Source organism: Pituophis catenifer, unplaced genomic scaffold (assembly GCF_029215685.1).
Source record: "Pituophis catenifer annectens isolate HBS135680 unplaced genomic scaffold, rPitCat1.0.hap2 SCAF_2, whole genome shotgun sequence".
NCBI lineage: Eukaryota > Metazoa > Chordata > Lepidosauria > Squamata > Colubridae > Pituophis > Pituophis catenifer.
Genome location: NW_027256882.1, coordinates 284,601,017 through 284,610,447, shown reverse-complemented (window position 1 = coordinate 284,610,447; position 9,431 = coordinate 284,601,017). Strand labels below are relative to the sequence as shown.

The following is a 9,431-nucleotide window of genomic DNA, read 5'->3' as shown; positions in this document are numbered from 1 at the left end:
TTCCGTTTTTGCCAGCAGAGGCTTGCAGGAGGCCATCACAGCCAAAAACGGAGCTGGCAGAGCATTCGGGCCACTGCAGGTGCCCCTGACATGAGTGATGTCAAGCTGACCACGCACACCCTGGCCATGCCCCCCCGAGATCAAATACAACCCTGATGTGGCCCTCATTGAAACCGAGTTTGACTCCCCTGCTTTATGGGAAGACCTATTTGCCAATGTAAAGCAGATTACATAAGAGAATGATGAGAACCCAAAAGCTAAAGGTGCCACGGTAGAACTGAGTTTCCATCCAGTCCAGTGGTGGGTTGCCCCCGATTCGCACCGGTTCTGTAGAACTGGTAGTAAAACCGGTGGGAGGCTCCACCCACTGACCCCAACGTCATTAGAATGCTTCGGCGCAGCCCCGTTGCGAACCGGTAGTAAAGGTAAGTAGAACCCACCCCTGATCCAGTCATTTCTAAAACACAAAAGTGAGCAGGTACAAGAGGTGGACCGATCACTTAAATATGATCCAACAGTGTGCTGCAATTGCCAAAAAAAGCCAACACGCTCCTAAGTTGCATTAACAGAGGGATTGAATCAAGATCATGTGAAGTATTAATATGGTACTGCTTTAAAATGCCTTGGTAAGACCACGCTTGAAATACTGCATTCATGACATAAAAAAAAAGATATTGAAAGACTCTTGAAAGAGTGCAGAGTGCAGAGAAGAGAAACAATGATGATTAGGGGGCTGGCTGCTGGAGGCTAATACATATGAAGAACGGTTGCAGGAATTGGGTTCAATGAAAAGAAAGACTAGAAGTGACATGATAGCAGTGTTCCAATATTTGAGGGGATGCCACAAAGAAGAGGGGGATCTACCAATTCTCCAAAGCACCTGAGGGCAGGACAAGAAGCACTAATGGAAACTAATCAAGGAGAGAAGCAACTCAGAACTAAGGAGAAATTTCCTGACAGTTAGAATAATTAACTAGTGGAACAGCTTGCCTCCAGAAGCTGTGACTTCTCCAACACTGGAAGTTTTTAAGAAGAGATTGGATAATGATTTGTCTGAAATTGTATAAGGTTTCCTGCTTGAGCAGGGGCTTGGACTAGAAGACGTCCAAAATCCTTTTCCACTGCTATTCTGTTATTCTATTCTGTTATTCAGAATGGATCGATGGTAAGGAAAATGCAGCTTACAAAATTGCTTGCAGCATCCTTATAAACAATTATTATTTCTGACATCTTTCTAGATACCTTCATCATGGAACAGATTGCTCAAAGGATGGGTGCATCACTTGCACGGAAATGACAAGAAAGAAAAAAAGAAGGTAATGGCGCTGTTTATAATTTATTCAGTTATCCATTTGATGTACTTCGTGCCTTACTGTACAGAGGAAAGAGTACTCCAAGTAACTAGCCATAAAAAAAATAAAGCATAAAGAGTTGATGGTTGTTAAAGGTGTTTAGAATGGCTTTTAATTAATATAATCTTTAAAAGCTTATTCAAAAATGAAGATCTTGGGACCTCTTCAAAACCAGACACAGCAAGGCAATTGTGCAGTTTTTGATGCTGTTTTCCCTAATTTAGGACCAGCACAAAAGTCCCAGCAAACTCAAAAAGTGAGGCTATCTTATCTCATTGTTCCCAAAGTTTCATGTTGAGAGAGGTGGCCCTCAGGTCCAGGGGTGGGCTTCAAAAATGTTAGCAAGGGGTTCTCTGCCCAGTTGCTGGGTGGGAGTGGCCATGGTAGGCGTGGCCTAGTTGGCCTCCTGCACCACGGTGTGGGGGGGTGTTTTTGCCCTCCCTGGGTTCCGGAAGCTTTCCTTGAGCCTCTGGGAGGGCGGAAAACGGCCTCCCCAGGCTCTGGAGGCCCTCTGTAGGCCAGAAATGGCCCCGTTTCAGGTCTTCCCAAACTTCCAGTAGGCCAGTTTTTCACCTTCCTGAGCCTCCGCGTGCAGCCTGCACTTACCTGCATCCAAAACGGGCCGCATGGGGATTCCTGGGATGGGAGGTGAGTGGTGGGCAGGATCAACCAGGAGTGGGATTTGGGGGTTCTCTGAACTGCACAGAATCTTAGCTAGAGGTTCTCTCGAAACCCCGTGAACCCCCAGCAGCCCACCCCTGCTCAGATCTCTAAGCTGTTTGATAATTTAAAAATTAAACTAACCTAGGGATGTCTGTAAGAGTGTGTGTGTTTAAAAAAAAGGTAAGATGGCACCACCATCATATAATTGAAAGCTGCCCCTTTTAAAAGTATGTTATATGTATGTATGTATTTATTCGACATTTATTCTGCCTTTAATACTTTATAAGTAACTAAAGGTGGTGAACATACTAATACTCTTTCCTCATCCTCTCCCCCCCCCCCAACAATCACCCTGTGAGGCGAGTTGGTGTTTTAACAACAATTTCAGCAGCTGGTGCAAATCCTTCATCACAGGTATAATATATTCTCCGTTTTGAGCATCAGTAAGCAGCCTGACTGCCATATTTTGCATCCAAAGATTGCATACATTTTGGTAATTTGTTGCTTGTTTTAGCTAGTGTAGTGATACTCCAATTGGCAGGGTTCTCACAACACACTAAGCCATAAACCACAGCTTGTGAGCCACAATTAAGTTATCACGAAGGTATGCCAAACTGAAACAAAGGCCATGATGTTTGCATAGTTGGACAAAAGGGTCTGCCTGTTTCATATTGCCCCTTGTTGGGTGCCGATCAGAAGTGGTATTCAGCAGGTTCTGACCAGTTCTGGAGAACCGGTAGCAGAAATTTTGAGTAGTTCGGAGAACCGGCAAATACCACCTCTGACTGGCCCCACCCCCATCTATTCTCTGCCTCCTGAGTCCCAGCTGATCGGGAGGAAATGGGGATTTTACAGTATCCTTCCCTTGCCATGCCCACCAAGCCATGCCCAAGCCAAGCCACGCCCACCAAGCCACGCCCACAGAACCGGTAGTAAAAAAAATTGAACCCCACCACTGGTGCCGACCAAATGGTAGTCAACTCTCCAATCTCATGGAACTAACGTCCAAAAGACAGGCGGTAACAGACTGGAGAAAATTGTATTTTAGAAGACTTCTCCAACTTTCATTGGAGTTTATGCCAATTTCAATGCTTACCTGAGCTGCAAACCTCTCTCCTTCAGAAGTTAGTGTTGAGTTGAGTTAAAGGAATTTGAAATAGCTATCTAATTGTGTTGTTACCCTTTGAGGCAACAATTTATTTATTCCATCTTCTTTATATCCCATCTTTTCAAGATGGTGATGATAACAATAGCACTTAGACTTATACATCGCTTTACAGCCCTCTCTAAGCGGTTTACAGAGCCAGCATATTGTCCCCAACAATTTGGGTCCTCATTTTACCCACCTCGGAAGGATGGAAGGCTGAGTCAACCTTGAGCCTGGTGAGATTTGAACTGCCAGCTGCAGGCAGCTAGCAGTCAGCAGAAGTAGCCTGCTGTATTGCACCCTAACCACTGTGCCACTATGTTCGTATATGATGATGATTGATGATGATGATGATGATGATGATGATGATGATGGCGGCATTTGTGTCAGAAGCACCCAGGTTACAGATTGAAAAGATTAGCTGGTGACATCACCATTGCCCAGGAGATGTCCAATTGGGGGCTCCTTACATATCCCCGGCAGGAGCTGGAGCGAAGGACATGAGCTCACCTGCCCTGAGACAGCGCTCGGGTCTCGAATGTGGGCTTGCTAACCTCCAACCCAGCATCTTAACCACGTGAGCCACCGTGCTCCTATGATGATGATGTTATCCATTCACTTGTTATCTTGGCGATTCCAATCTTGCACTACTTCTTTGAGTTGTTCTATGCTCTGGCTGGTGTTAGCTTTGATGGTGTCCAGCCATCATGTTCCTTGGCAACCTGGTTTTCTTTTACCACTAATTCTTCTCAACACAATTGCTTTCTCCAGTGAATTCTCCGGCATGCCATGGCCAAAATAAGTGAGATACTTTTTCAGCATAAATTTGTGGCAGTGCCTTTATAATGCTCCCTCCTCAGATTTCTCTTTGCAAAGTCATCTGGGGCTCCCACTTAGCATTTCTCCAAACTTATGATTTGATTGCTTACTTATTTGTTCCCTATGACTATCATTAAGTGTTGTACCTTATGATTCTTGATAAATATATCTTTTCTTTTATGAATGCTGAGAGCATATGCACTAAGACAAATTCCTTGTGTGTCCAATCACACTTGGCCAATAAAGAATTCTATTCTATTCTATTCTATTCTATTCTATTCTATTCTATTCTATTCTATTCTATTCTATTCTATTCTATTCTATTCTATTCTATTCTAAACCACCACTTCTTTCTTCCACAGCAATAAAGCAGAGTTTGTTGACCTGTACTTTATTCAAGTGTCTCACATTGCCTTTCCATCATAACCTATCGCAAACCACATAATGGCCCACGCCCCCCTTTGCTCTTCCCTTTGGAAAAGAGAGTTATAATAACCCTCATTTTGCTGCTCAGCTTCGCTCATCCACTCGGCTGGAGGAAAGGCTGCTTCATCCACAGCTGGCCTTCCAGGGGAGCCCGTCCAGCTGTTCAATGTAAATTCAATCTAGAGAAAAGTAAAGTCCTACACTTAGGCAAAAGTACATATGCAGATTGGGTAAAGCCTGGCTGAATAGAATAGAATAGAATAGAGTAGAGTAGAGTAGAGTAGAGTAGAGTAGAGTAGAGTAGGGTAGGGTAGGGTAGGGTAGGGTAGGGTAGGGTAGGGTAGGGTAGGGTAGGGTAGGGTAGAATAGAGTAGAATAGAATAGAATAGAATAGAATAGAATAGAATAGAATAGAATAGAATAGAATAGAATTTTTTTATTGGCCAAGTGTGATTGGACACACAAGGAATTTGTCTTGGTGCTTACACTCTCAGTGTACATAGCAGTAACTGTGACCTTGGAGCCTTAGTAGACAATCCATTAAATATGAGTCAGCAGTGCGTGGTGGCAGCCAAAAAAGCCAATGCAATCCTATATTGCATTAACAGAGGGATACAATCAAGATCAAGTGACGTACTAATACCATTCTATAATGCCTTAGTAAGACCACACCTAGAGTACTGCATCCAGTTTTGGTCACCACACTATAAAAAGATGTTGAGAGTCTAGAAAGAGTGCAGAGAAGAGCAACCAGGATGATGAGGGGACTGTAGGCTAAAACGTATAAAGAACCGTTGCAGGAACTGGGCATGGCTAGTCTAATGAAGAGAAGGACTAGGGGAGACATGATAGCAGTCTTCCAATATTTGAGGGGCTGCCACAGAGAGGAAGGGGTCAAGCTATTTTCCAAAACACCCGAAGGCCAGACAAGGAATAATGGATGGAAACTGACCAAGGAGAGATTCAACCTGGAAATAAGGAGAAATTTTCTGACAGTGAGAGCCATCGATCAATGGAACAGAAGTTGCCTTCAGAAGTTGTGGAAGCTTCATTCCTGGAAGCTTTCAAGAAGAAGGAGGAGCCTGGATAGCTCAACATACTAAGCACTGTAATTTAACACCAGCTGTCTGCAATTAAAGTAAGATCGAATCTCCCCAGGCTCAAGGTTGACTCAGCCTTCCATCCTTTCTAAGGTAGGTAAAATGAGGACCCAGTTTGGGGGGGGGGCAATAAGCTGACTTTGTATAAAAATATACAAAAGTATGAAGGCTATTGCTTAACGCACTGTAAGCCGCCCTGAGTGTCCGGAGAAGGGCGGCATATAAATCAAATTAAAAAAAAGAGAGAGACTGGACTGCCATATGGTATTATAGGGTCTCCTGCTTGGGCGGGTTGTTGGACTAGATAGGGGTGGGCAAATATGGCCCCTTTACGACCTGTGGAATTCAACTCCCAGAATTCCTGGGCCAGCTTGGCTGTCTCAGGAATTCTGGGAGTTGAAGTCCACAGGTCGTAAAAGGGCCACCCCTGGACTAGATGACCTACAAGGTCCCTTCCCAAACGTTGTTATTCACCCCTGGCCCTTCTCTTCTGCCCCCCCCCTCCCTCCTTGATCGCACCGCGCCCTCCACCCCGGTTGCAACCAACCCGAGCTAACAGCAGGTGGCTGCCCAATGATTGACAGGCCTCCCATGACGTCATGCAGGTGGGCCGGGCACCGGGAGGCGTTCTGTTGCTGCGGGTTTTGTACTGGAAAAGAGGCAGCGGCGGGTCCCGACACGGGGAGGGGCTGCTGGCTCCCCTCGGCAGCCCGTGCGGGGCGAGGAGGCAGCAGGACGGCGCGCCTGAGTGGTCAGACGCCCGCTTGAGGTTTCCTCAGCATCTTCAGCCCAGAAGAGCCAGCGGGGCAGGTCAAGAGAGAGGAGCCGACGAGCTCTCCGGGCGCCCCGGCGGGCAGGGCTGGGTCCTGGGCGGTGAGTAACCTTTGCTTTTCTCCCGCTTCTCCCTGGAGGAGTTGCAAGCCAAGAAGAGCCCGGGGGGGGGGGAGGGAGGGAGGCGTCCCGGGCATCGAAATAAATAAATAAAGGCGCCCACGCAGGACGCGGGAGGATGCGAGGGAGCCAGCCAGCCTTGCCTGCCTCCCGGGCTCTCTCGCTTCTCGCTTCCACACGAGGCGTCCCCGCAAACCTTTCGAGCCAAGATCCGAGCTGGAAAGCCCAGAAGCGGAGCTGAGCCGGCGGCATCCCCAACGGGGTAGAGAGGCATGGCCGGAGAAGAAAAGGGCAGAGCTGTGGACCTGGGAGCAACCCAGTCCCGATCCGATGCTGGTTTGTTCCGAAAGGGACCCGTTCAGACGTGCCCAGAATGAATGACCCTGGTCACCAGAGCCTCCTTATCTAACCTGCCCCCCCCTTCCCCATTTTGCTAAACCAGCAACGGGATATAAACCCAGATTTTTTTAAAAAAAAAATTAAGTCACCCCAAAACTCAAGAAGCCCCCACTAAGCTGGGCTTTGAAGCTGTTGGTTTGTGAATGAAGCCGAGATGGGAAACCCGGTTGATGGTGGCTTATTTACAGCAGACCAACCTTGCTGAAGCAAAAGAGAGAGACCCTTTTCCCCCTTTGACATTCTACGGTATTGTGTTGCATTGTGTTGTGTTGACATTAGCGCTGCAGCATCTTTCCGGGAGTTGTAATTTTGCCCTGGTTTGGGAATTTGGCAGTGTGGCTGATCAGTGAGCACCGACCCAGAGAGGGGCATCAGCCGTTTGTGGTGCTGAGCTGAGCACTGGGATCAGCTGGTGGGAAAGAGCCCGAGATGCTGGGAGTGGATCCAATGTTAGATCTCTAAAACGGAATGCTACTTCTGTCTGATTGCATTCCCCTCTCCTAATTCTTTTTTAATATGAATAATAAAAAATGCTGCTTCTAATCTCAATAAATACTCTCCTAGAATATAGAGTGATGAGCGGGGTTGACAAGGGTTAGGGAAGCATCGGCTTAAATTAAGATTTTTTTAAAATAAAAATTATAAAAAATAATACAGGCAAGATACAAATAAAGAATAAATATTTTCTTCAAGTATTTATTCTTCTTTTTTTTTTTGCATTCTTCATATACATATATTTTTATTCTTGTATCTAACGGAAGTGTTTTGATTCCACATCTGAGCGAAATCCTCTATTCAACCTGCATGTATTAAAATGCGGAGAAAACAAATTTTAACATTGGAAATTACAGAATGAAATTCTGTAATTCTGAAATTCATTCCTAGAATGAAATTCAAACATTTACTTGATGATAGAACTGCAGCAACTCCTTGTATTAACACTGTTCAAGTTATCAAGTTTTATTACTATTTAAGCCAACTCAGATTATCTTCCATTCACAGAGAAGCATTGAACAAGGTAACAGAAACACTATGCTATATTTATTCTTTATTTGTATCTTGCCTGTATTATTTTTATAAAAAAATTCAAGGCAGTGAATATACCTTCGTCCTCCTATTTGCCCCACAGCAACAATCCTGTGAGGAGGATTGGGCTGAGAGAGAGAGTGACTGGCCCAAAATCACCCAACTGACTTTTGTATCTAATACAAGCCTAGAATTCCCGATCTCCACTTTTCTACTCCGGAGCCTTAATTACTAGACCAGGTATTAGCAATTGAGTTCTGTTCTATTGCAATAAAATTGCAAGGAGCTACTTATGTACATTTCTGGAACTGGCCTCAGCTTGGAAGTTTTATCTTAAGGACACTGAATGCAAAGAATGAGAAATTCTATCAATATGTAAAGAATCAACACTCATCTGAGAGCATGTAATGAATAAATCAAATGTCTATGGAGATTCTCAGTCATCCAGGTCATGGTTGTCCCAAAGGAGCTTTTTCAAGAGGCAATTGGACTTCCTGGTTTTCCTTTGAAGATGTTTCGCTTCTCATCGAAGAAGCTTCTTCAGAGCCAAAGAAGCTTTTTGGATGAAAAGTGAAATGTCTTCAAAGAAAAAACAAAATCCAATTGCCTCTTGAAAAAGCACCTTTGGGATAATAAATCAAATGCAAAGAAATGGTCAATTACCTGAACATGCAACTTATGTTTGGCATTAACATAAGACAATGCAATCTCGGTCCTGAAAGTGTTAACTGAAGGTCTCAGAAGTTTTGGTTCATCCATATCTTTTCCAGCAAGATTTTTAATTCTCTGAAGCAAACAAGGCATTTGAGTCAGTATGGAGTGACTTTCCACGCTGCATTGACATCTCAGGCTGACAGGCAAAGAAGCAAGCCTACATATTACAGGTGGCCCCTGATGTACAACCACAATTGGGTTAGAATTTCTGTTGTTAAGCAAGGCGGTTAAGTAAGTCATGCCCCATTTTATGACCTTTGTTGCTAAGATTATTAAGCAAATCACTTGCAGTTATTAAGCGAATCAGACTGTTTTGTTAAAGCCAATCTGGCTTTCCCCATTCACTTTGCTTGTGGGAAGAGATCGCCAATGGCGATCACATGATCCCAAAGACACATCACAACTTTGTAAATACAAGTTGCCAAGCGCCCAAATTTTGATCACGTGACTATGTGTGGGGATGCTGCCATGGTTGTAAGTGCGAGGACCAGGGGCGAAATGCTCCCAGTTCGGACTGGATTGCCTGATCCGGTAATGATGGAGGCGGGTGGTTCGGAGAACCGATAGCAAAAATCGCTGCCCCCCCCCGCCCCATTGCCCAGCTGAGCTGCGCAATCATCAGAGGCTTTTTTTTTAATTTTTAAAAGCATTTTTTCTACAACCTCTTTGGCCGAAAAAATGCTTTTAAAAGTAAAAAAAAAAGCCTCTGCCGATCAGGCAAGTCAGCTGGGATCATTAGAGGCTTTAAAAAAAAAAAAAGCTTCTGCCGATCAGGCAAGTCAGCTGGGATCGTCAGAGGCTTTAAAAAAAAAAAGCCTCTGCCAATCAGGCAAGTCAGCTGGGATCGTCAGAGGCTTTAAAAAAAAAAGAAAGCCTCTGACGATCCTAGCTGAC

At 44.9% G+C, this 9,431-nt stretch overlaps 1 protein-coding gene across 1 annotated transcript in view; it reads left to right on the top strand.

Moving 5' to 3' along the window:
* The first annotated feature begins 6,236 nt into the window (after positions 1 to 6,236).
* Positions 6,237 to 9,431, top strand: part of MAPK4 (mitogen-activated protein kinase 4) — a 115,638-nt gene continuing 112,443 nt past the window's right edge. The window contains exon 1 of the mRNA XM_070935991.1: positions 6,237 to 6,380. The gene's annotated coding sequence lies outside the window, so the exon portion shown is untranslated. The remainder of the gene's footprint in view (positions 6,381 to 9,431) is intronic.